Genomic DNA, 10,761 nt, shown 5'->3' with positions numbered 1-10,761 from the left:
TCTGCAGCCATCACGTCTTTCCTTGGGGGCAGCTACTGGGCCCTCACTGCCCAGCCCCTCCTTAGTATCCTCGGGGCCCAACAAAACGGACAGGAGATGGGCCGAGCAGGTCTCCAGCTCCAGGGCCCTTGGTAGGCAGAGCTCACAGGCAGCTCTTGTTCCTGCCCGCATGCATCGTTACCTGCTCAGATCCTCCGTCTCCTCATTGGTAGCTGGCAGTAGTGGTCATTCCACTGCCCCACTGCGTACAGTTTTGTGAAGGTTAAGTGCCATAAGGTGGTGGTTCTCATCAGCGGGTGATTTGTTCCCCACCCCTCCCCACTGGGGGACATCTGGCTGTGTCTGAAGGAGTTTTTGGTGTCATGACATGAGATGGGCAGGACAGAGATTATCACCTGCATCAGTGGGGGGAGGCCAGGTGCTGCCACGTAGCCAACAAGGCCAGGACAAGCCACACAGCAAAGGGTTGTCTGGCCCAAGGTGGAGGTCAAGGAACCTGCTGCAAGGCACGAGGCGTGGTTAGTGCAACACAGAAGGAGCGTCATCGTGGCTGCTCCTGTGCTCACTGGCAGCTGCTTCTGCCAGAGCAGTGAGTGCGTTTCCTCCGATGGTTAGAAAGGACATTTGTTTCAGCCTCCTGATCAGAGACACAAGTGTGCTACTCATAGACACAAAGAAATCAGGAAGACAGTGCACACACACTCAGCAATATAGCTAGAAGTGGCGGGAGAGAAAGTAAACCAGACACCTCCATGAAACACAAGCTGGGGAAACATGGCTAACGTGCTTCTTACGAGTAACCAGGAGTCCTCCCTGCACACCCTCCCCTTCAGAGAGGAGAAACCCATGTTCATGGAAGGTGCTTTCTTATCCAAATGATGAAGTTGGGCTGGTAAGTGCGTGAATGCTGCTATGTATGAACCTGGCTATTTTGACTTAGAAGCCATGAATAGTTCCACCAGACTGCCTCCTTGGCCCTGCCATGAGAGCCACTCCCTCCACCCTCTTGTAGGCCTAACCAGACCTGACTCTATGCTCTGGAATCAGAGCAGATACTATATGTTCAAGTAAAATGAAAGATCTTCAAAGAGTTCATGGAAAATAGGTATTATGAAAAATAAAATACACATATTTCAAAATAGACACATACTTTCATTTCATTTTCCACAAGCTTTTTGAAGTCCCTGCATACGCTTAGCAACACAACAGGAAGCAAAGACGTCAGAAGAGTTGCTGCATTCAAGTGGCAAGATCGTTAGCATTCCCTTAAAATTTTTAATTCTTGTAAATGTTCAAATCAAAACTTAATCAATCCACACCACACTGAGACAAAACGAAAGAGGATGTATAGACCCATGTCACGGTGACTTCTAATCTTTGCTGGCTGTCCAAAACTGTGACAGTAAAGATGAAATTAAAACCAAATGTGACTATAATTTTTTTAAAGAATTATTTTATTTAACTTTTTATTTATTTAAATTTGACCAGAGAGGGACAGAGAGAGAGAGAGAAAGCCACCAGTTCCATGATTCGAACTGCAGTCACCCATGTGAGAGTCCAGCACACTTATGGCCACACTGCCTGCCGGTGCCAAGTGTGACTATAATTTAATTAAGGAGGTAGGCTGGTGATTCCTCGCTTTGTGAAGCAGTCATGATACGACTCTTGGAGTCTAAACCCCTTCTCTCCTCCCCACTTACCATTTCTCAACACACACACACACACACACACACACACACGCACACGCACACGCACACACACACGGAATGTCTTTGCAATCTTTCATTCTTCAAGAGTCCATTTACACACTCGGATTATCTTCCCTTCCCTTGTCTCTGCAACAGGTTTGCCTCTTAATGGAGGGTAAGAGTTTCCAGCAATTCCATTAGGACAGAGACTTCTGACTGGGTGGGGTTAGCGAGGAGAACGTTTAGTAGGGAGACAAGCCACAATTCTGGAATGAACTAGTGTTTTACATCAAAAACAGCACCCCCGCTCCCCCTTTTTGGCCAAGTGGTGAGTTAGGGAAAGTGCCTCAGCGGCTAAGGGCTAGGTGCTCAGCAGTGCTCCTCTGGAGGAAGACAGTCATGTAAGCAGTAACATCTGGAGGGGGCAGAGCCCACTTTGAAATCTGAAGACGTATACAATCGCAGTGCTTATTTAAACATCACTTGTGTTTGAATAATGGCAAGAGTTAGAGCCAGCGAGGGACTTGGTTTTCAGGCTTTTGGAAGTGCACATAGAGAACTTCTGACAGTTTGCATCCATTGGGAGTTGAGGAAGGGAGGGGCCTGTGGACAGGGAACATGATGGGTTTGAGAAATTCTTCACAGTCATTTTGGGATCTGCTTAAGTTTCTTCTGCATTCAGCAGCTTCAGGACATAAGGTTCTTGGGCAGAGACATGGACTCGTGGAGAGGGTTTGTGTGTTTCTCCTTTGGAGGTGGAGGAGCTGGAGGCCTGGGGAGGAGCCTGTGTGAGCCGAGGCCTAGATGGTCTCTCAGCTGCTTCTGTCCCATGCAGGAGGTGGTGTCTTCCGGCAGCTTCAGGACAGGCCTTTGGATGCACCTCCACGCTCCCTGTCTGTGCTCCCACGAGCTCCTGCCCGCTGCATCCCCGCTCTGTGCTCCTGAGAGCATCTCCCATCCCATGCTCGTGGGAGTGCCCCCATGCTCATGAGAGTGCTCTTTTTGTGCTTCTGGGAGAACTCCCCGTCTGTGCTTTCTAGAAATCTCCCCCTCTCTGCTCCTGGGAATGCTTGCCTCTGAGTTCTTGAGAAATCTCTCCTGTGCTCCTGGGAGCGCTCCCCCATCTGTGTGCTCCTGGGGGTGCCCCTTCTCCTCATGCTCCTGCGGGTGCTCCTCCTTCTGTGTGTTCCTGGGAGTGTTCCTCCTTCTGTGTGCTCCTGGGGGGTGACCCTCTCATGCTCCTGAGGGTACCCTTCTCCTCATGCTCCTGGGAGTGCTCCCCCATCTGTGTGGTCCTGGGGGTTCTCCCCTCCCCGTATGCTCTTGGAAGTGCCCCCTGCTCCCATGTTCCTCGGAGTACTCTGCTCCCCCACTCTGCGCTCCTGGGAGTACTTTCTTCCCCTGCGCTCCTGGGAGTACTCCGCTCTCCTCCTCTGTGCTCCTGGGAGTACTCCGCTCTCCTCCCCTGCGCTCCTGGGAGTACTCCGCTCTCCTCCCCTGCGCTCCTAGGAGTACTCCACTTTCCTTCCCTGTGCTCCTGGGAGTACTCCACTTTCCTCCCATGTGCTCCCGGGAGTACTTTGCTTTCTTCCCCTGTGCTCCTGGGAGTACTACTAACACACACACGGAATGTCTTTGCAATCTTTCATTCTTCAAGAGTCCATTTACACACTCGGATTATCTTCCCTTCCCTTGTCTCTGCAACAGGTTTGCCTCTTAATGGAGGGTAAGAGTTTCCAGCAATTCCATTAGGACAGAGACTTCTGACTGGGTGGGGTTAGCGAGGAGAACGTTTAGTAGGGAGACAAGCCACAATTCTGGAATGAACTAGTGTTTTACATCAAAAACAGCACCCCCGCTCCCCCTTTTTGGCCAAGTGGTGAGTTAGGGAAAGTGCCTCAGCGGCTAAGGGCTAGGTGCTCAGCAGTGCTCCTCTGGAGGAAGACAGTCATGTAAGCAGTAACATCTGGAGGGGGCAGAGCCCACTTTGAAATCTGAAGACGTATACAATCGCAGTGCTTATTTAAACATCACTTGTGTTTGAATAATGGCAAGAGTTAGAGCCAGCGAGGGACTTGGTTTTCAGGCTTTTGGAAGTGCACATAGAGAACTTCTGACAGTTTGCATCCATTGGGAGTTGAGGAAGGGAGGGGCCTGTGGACAGGGAACATGATGGGTTTGAGAAATTCTTCACAGTCATTTTGGGATCTGCTTAAGTTTCTTCTGCATTCAGCAGCTTCAGGACATAAGGTTCTTGGGCAGAGACATGGACTCGTGGAGAGGGTTTGTGTGTTTCTCCTTTGGAGGTGGAGGAGCTGGAGGCCTGGGGAGGAGCCTGTGTGAGCCGAGGCCTAGATGGTCTCTCAGCTGCTTCTGTCCCATGCAGGAGGTGGTGTCTTCCGGCAGCTTCAGGACAGGCCTTTGGATGCACCTCCACGCTCCCTGTCTGTGCTCCCACGAGCTCCTGCCCGCTGCATCCCCGCTCTGTGCTCCTGAGAGCATCTCCCATCCCATGCTCGTGGGAGTGCCCCCATGCTCATGAGAGTGCTCTTTTTGTGCTTCTGGGAGAACTCCCCGTCTGTGCTTTCTAGAAATCTCCCCCTCTCTGCTCCTGGGAATGCTTGCCTCTGAGTTCTTGAGAAATCTCTCCTGTGCTCCTGGGAGCGCTCCCCCATCTGTGTGCTCCTGGGGGTGCCCCTTCTCCTCATGCTCCTGCGGGTGCTCCTCCTTCTGTGTGTTCCTGGGAGTGTTCCTCCTTCTGTGTGCTCCTGGGGGGTGACCCTCTCATGCTCCTGAGGGTACCCTTCTCCTCATGCTCCTGGGAGTGCTCCCCCATCTGTGTGGTCCTGGGGGTTCTCCCCTCCCCGTATGCTCTTGGAAGTGCCCCCTGCTCCCATGTTCCTCGGAGTACTCTGCTCCCCCACTCTGCGCTCCTGGGAGTACTTTCTTCCCCTGCGCTCCTGGGAGTACTCCGCTCTCCTCCTCTGTGCTCCTGGGAGTACTCCGCTCTCCTCCCCTGCGCTCCTGGGAGTACTCCGCTCTCCTCCCCTGCGCTCCTAGGAGTACTCCACTTTCCTTCCCTGTGCTCCTGGGAGTACTCCACTTTCCTCCCATGTGCTCCCGGGAGTACTTTGCTTTCTTCCCCTGTGCTCCTGGGAGTACTACTATACCCCTGTAATTCTGGGAGCACACCCCCCCCCATCATCCTCGGAGTGCCCCCTGCTCCCCATGCTCCTGGGAGTACTCTCCCCTTCCCCCATGCTCCGAGACATACTCTCTACCCCCATGCTCCTGGGAATGCCCCCTCCTCATGCTCCTGGGAGAATTACTCTCCCTGTACTACTGGGAATTCCCCCTGCATCATCCTGGGAGTGTCCCTCTTTGTGTTCCTGGGACCACTCCCCCATCTGTACTCCCCCTTCTGTATTTCCTTCTCTGTGCTCCCCCCATGCTCCCGGCCCTGCTCCCAGCCCTACTCCCGGCTGCAGCAGTTAAGAAGCAGGATCACAGGGTCTTTGCTGTTCTTTCTCCAGCTCACCAGCCAGCACACCTTCTGCCTCTGAGGTGACCAAAGCCCTTGCCCGGGCCACCCCACACGCCCTTGATGTTAGTCCCCAGACCTCCTCCCTCACATACCCACACCCTTTGGTGCTTGGTGTTGCGTTTCTCCCACTACTAGGTCATCGGGAAAGTCATGACAGTTTTATATAGAAAAATACGCCTTGACTTTCCCGGTGACCTAGTAGTTTGTGTCCTTTCAAAGGAAAGCCACGGCACGCGGGTGAAAGCCCAGATCCTGGAGCCAGACTGGGCTCCTTTGCCATTCGCTCCGTGACTGTGCAGGTCACAGAAACATCCGTGGAGCTCAGTTTTTAGTCTGGGTCAGGTACGTGGCCAGCAGGGGCTTACTGAGTATTTGCTGGGTAAGAGTTATGTCAGAACTCTCAGAGATCATGCAGAACACCGGCTCAGTGGCTGGCACGTGGTGGGCCCCCCGCCGTTGCTGCCATTCTACAGCGCTGTCCAAGGGATAGAAGCGCAGCGCGCAGTACGCAGCAGAGAGGAGACTGCCACTTACACGATGAGACTACCCAGCACACACACATGATGCTTACAGGGCGCCGGCTCCTACTCTCAGAGCTTTGCACTTGCCGAGTAATTGGTTCCTTTCAGCATCCAGTCAAGGAAGAACGAGCATTGCCCCCAGGAAACTGCGGCGTGCTGTGCTAAGTGATTCGGCCCAGGCCTCCCAACTGGTCGGTGGCAGAGCAGCTGCAGTTCCAGGGAGGAAATCCAGCCCAGAGTCCCTGCTCTCGTGCCAGGCAACACATATCTTCGAGGACCCAGGAGTGCCTTTCTAGACATGGCAACCATCATGGAGCGATTCCGTCACAGACCAGACACCCAGGAGCCATGTCTGCTGAGCGACGTGGCATGTAGCAGGCTACAGAAAGACAAGTAACCAGAGCATGGTTTTGAAATGCCCAGTTGCAGCCGGGGGTGAGCTCCGCATCACTGACTGGCGTGCCTCAGACTTCACCGTGCATTTGTGTTATCTGAGGATCTTTCAAGTGCACGTGCTGACACAGTGGTTCTGGGTTGGGGCTGACTTTTTTCATTTTCTTTCTTTTATTCTGATATAGTTTACCTATCATAAAATTTACTTTTTTTTTTTTTAAGAGAGATTTTTGGTATAGGATGTGTATGCAAATTGGAGCGACACAGAGAGAGAAAGCAAGAAATCACTCCGTAGGGGGGATGGCCATGCTGCAACCCCTTCTCTTTCGCTTTCCTGCAATCTTAGGCATGCATGCACACATGCCTGGTGTGAGTTTCAAGCCTATGTGTCTAGGACTTGAACCCCGGTTGATCATGTGGGAGTCATGCCACCTGCTGCCCCCAAACTTCACCCTTTAAACTGTACATTCAGTGACTTTTAGTATATTTACTAGGTTAAACAACCATCTCCACCGTCTAATTCCAGAATATCTTCATTACCCCCAAAGAAATATCATACCCACTGGCAGTCATACCCCGTCTTCCTGCGTGTCCAGACCCTGGAACCACTCATTTACTTTTTGTCTCTACAGATTTGCCTGTTCTGGGGTGCTGGCAGGTGGTGTGGTGGTTAAGGTGCTGGACTCTCACATGGCTGACTGTGGTTTTGAGTCCTGGACGTGGCTGTTTGAAAATCCTCCCAGGTATATGTGCGAGCATGTCTGAAATCCCAAGTGAAGGGTGGAGGAGAAGGGATTGTGGCATGGCCATGTGTCTGGGGAGAGGGGTGTTTCTCACCTTCCCTTTCTGTCTCTCTCCAGCAACTGCACATGCCCTGCAAAAACAAGAAGAAGAAGCCTGTTCTGGACTTTTTGTATAAAAAAGAACCCTACAGAAAAGCTTCCTGTGTCTGGCCTATTTCCCCTCACATAGCGTTTTTGAGGTTCACCCATGCCGTTGCGTGTATCGGTACTTCATTCCGCGTGATGGCTGACTTCATCGGAGAGAGATACCACACTGCGTTTACTGATTCATGGATCCATTGCGGGGGCATATGGGTTGGCTGTTATGGCTCTTTGGGGCAGTTGTAAAGAATGATCATACCAACGTTTGTGGACAAGTTTTTGTGTGGCCCTATGTAGTCGATTCTCTTGGCAGTATCTTCATTTGTTCCTGCCTCTATCTATGTCACCATCTCTGGCCAGCCAAGGAATTTCTGGATCGCATAGTGACCTTTCTGAGGAACTCTCAAATGTTTCTAAAGTGCTTGCACCATCTACATTTCCACCATATTCATTTCAACTCTTGTTGATGATGGTCCTCCTTCCGGGCTGTTCCTCTCACAGACTGAGTACAGGAGACCCTATTGCCTGCCCAGACTCCAGGAGCCCCCCTCAGGGAGCCCTTTGGCCAAAGGCTCTCCAGCCTGGCTGTTCACCAGGAGCCCTGACTGTGGACATTTCTGGAGGTGGAAGTGGGAGGTGATGGCTCGCCCTTACCTGGCAGCCAGAATGAGCCGGGCTCTGGGGAGGGAAGGAGCACAGCACGGAGGCTTGCAGCGCAGGTGAACCCTCTGTCCTGGCTTTGTCCACAGCGCCACTGGCCAGCTCTCAGCAGCCCTTTGAGAGGTGCTGTAGCCTCCTTGAGCATCTGCAGCCTCCTCGCTGGTGAGTACGCCGTGTGGATGGGACTCATGGCCTTTGATTGGCCCTTTCACACGTATTTATTGACTCCTCACTAGGTGCAGGACTCTGTGCTTGTCACTGGAAGGACTGGGAAGATTGTCTTTGACCTCAGATGTTTGCAGTCTGGTGGAGACAGCCATTCCCATTTCTTAGTTGAGCAAATGTGCCCGGCACTGTTTGTGTTCACGTTAAACAGTGATGGGAATGGGCCAGGTTTCCACCTTCTTGGTGCTTACGAGTTAGTATAGTTCATAGAGAATTTTTTAAAAAGAATTATTTATTTAATTTTACTTTTTATTATAATTTTTTTTTCAATTTGACCAGAGAGAGAGAGAGAAAGTAAAAAAGTAAGCTGTCAGGCCTAGGACCTGAAGTGTGGTCAACCCTGTGGGAGTTTAGTATCTCAACCTCCTTGCCACCACTGGCTCTCCAATAGAGAATTTTAACACAGGACAGCCTATGGGACAGTAGCAGCTGTGAATCTGCTGCCTTCATTCATGTATTCATGCACTCTCGTTCGAGTCATTTTCAAGCTCCTACTGTATGCCCATCACCCCCTTAAATTCTGATGAGCAAAGAATGATGAAGATCTTTTCTCTCATGGTATGTATAGTCTAGCGGGGGAATTTGCCCCCAAGTCAAGTAATTATACCAAGAATTATAATTACAGAGATAAATTGTTTGAGGAACACTTATAGCAGAAGCTTTCCTTGTCCAACATATAGCCCTGGGACTTCCCCCCCCCCCCATAGGACATGTGTGCTCAGCAGAGAGGCAGAGAGAGAGAGAGACAGTGAGAAGGAAAGTGAGAAATCACCTTCTGGGGGGATGACCACATCGCAGTTCCTTATCCTCCATTCTCCTCCTGGAATTTTGGGCATGCAAGCACATATACCTGTAGTGATTTTCAAGCGCCCAGATCCAGGACTCGAACCACAGTTGGCCATGTGGGAGTCCAGTGCCTTAAACACTATACCATCTGCTGGTCCCAATCCTGGGATGTTTTTGATTCAATATATTCCAGATGACTTCCAGCTAATGGTATCCACACATCCTGTCTTGAGACCCCCAACATTTATCCAAAGATTTTTCAGGGTTCTTGGGCACACACAAATTAATGATTGCTATTTAACTGGCAGGGCTAGGGCATTGTGTTGCACATAATGACTTTTCCAGATACCTGGAACTGATCCTATGTGCCAACGCTTCACGGCTCTGCTTTCCCTTATTTTTGTAATCATTTTGGTAGAAAACTTCCTGAAATAATGTATAACTTTCTGCTTTTAAAAACAGTGTATGGAAACCAGCAGTTGGTGTAATGGCTATGTCACCGAACTCCCATGTGGTCGACTGCGGTTTGAGTCCCAGACCCAGTGGCTTAAGCTCAGGCCGGCGCGTGTGCGTGCGTGCCCAAAATCCCGAGAGGAGAATGGAGGAGAAGGGATTGCGGCATTGCCATCCCCCCTAGGGGGTGATTTCTCGCTTTCTGTCTCTCTGTCTTCCTGGCAAGCGCACGCGCCCTATAGCAAAAAACCCGCTCTAAAAAAAAAAAAAACAGTGTATGTTGAGTCTAGTCCAGTCTTATCTTGATGAGGAGGCTAATATGCATGGAACTGTTGTCACTTAATATTTTAGCATCTATTTTTCATTCTTGTCTGATTCTGTTCTTGAGCTGGGACTTAATAAATAATGATTTCATTTTTTTTGGAGAGGTTTTTGCTATAGGGCGCGTGCGCTTGCCAGGAAGACAGAGAGACAGAAAGCGAGAAATCACCCCCTAGGGGGGATGGCAATGCCGCAATCCCTTCTCCTCCATTCTCCTCTTGGGACTTTGGGCACACATGCACACGTACCTGGCGTGAGTTTAAGCCACCAGGTCCAGGACTCATACCGTGGTCAGCTACATGGGAAGTCAGCGACATAGCCATTGCGCTAACTGCTGGTCCTGATAAATAGTGATTTCTTAATTTTCTCATCCCTCTATGTTTGCTGACTGCCATTCTTTTGTAAAAAGTATGCCCTGTCACATTATCTTCTCTTTTTTTCTCTCTCTTTTTTCTCTCTTGGTTTTTTTTTTTTTTTTTTTTTTTTTTTTTTTTTTTTTTTTTTTTTTTAAAATTTTTTTTTTTTTTTTTTTTTGCCATAGGGTGCATTTGCTTGCCACAGAGAGACAGAAAAAGGGAAGGTGAAAAATCCCTCCCCTCCCCAGGGGGAATGGTCATGTCACAATCCCTTTTCCACTTTCCTCCTGGGATTTTGGGCATGCACTCACCCACTCTCAACATGATTTTCAGGCCACTGGGTTCGAACTGCAGTCATCCATGTGGGAGTCCAGAGCCTTAATCACTGGGCCATCTGCTGGTCTCATATTTTTCAATGATTTATTTATTTTTCAATGATTGTAATGAAAACAATATAATAAACATACAAAAGGCTAGAAGGTTCCCCCCCTTTAGGTGTAATTATTGACTCATGGATTATTATTATTTTTTGCTATCCGTTACCATCACTCATTCTGTTTAAATTTTATTTTATTGTAGTAAGAACACGTAATTTTTTTAAAAAGGTATTTGTTATAGGGCATGTGTGCTTACCACAAGGCCAGAAAGAGTCAGTGAGAGGGAAAGTGAGAAATCACTCCCCTGGGAGTATAGTCACACAACAATCCCTCTCCTCCATTCTCCTTGGTATTTTGGATACACATATACAGGCACCCTGGGATGAGTTTCAAGCCACTGGGACTGGGACTCAAACCATGGTCAGCCATGTGAGAGTCCAGCACCTTAACCACGATGCCATCTGCTGGCCCCAACCTCACATGAGTTTTAAGTGCACAATACAGTATTATTATCTATAGGCACAATGCCATTCAGCACATCTCTGAAACTTAT

This window comes from Tupaia chinensis, unplaced genomic scaffold, assembly GCF_000334495.1.
Source record: "Tupaia chinensis unplaced genomic scaffold, TupChi_1.0 Scaffold000102_1, whole genome shotgun sequence".
Taxonomy (NCBI): Eukaryota; Metazoa; Chordata; class Mammalia; order Scandentia; family Tupaiidae; genus Tupaia; species Tupaia belangeri.
The sequence above is the reverse complement of the archived record's forward strand: the minus strand, read 5'-3'. Positions refer to the sequence as shown.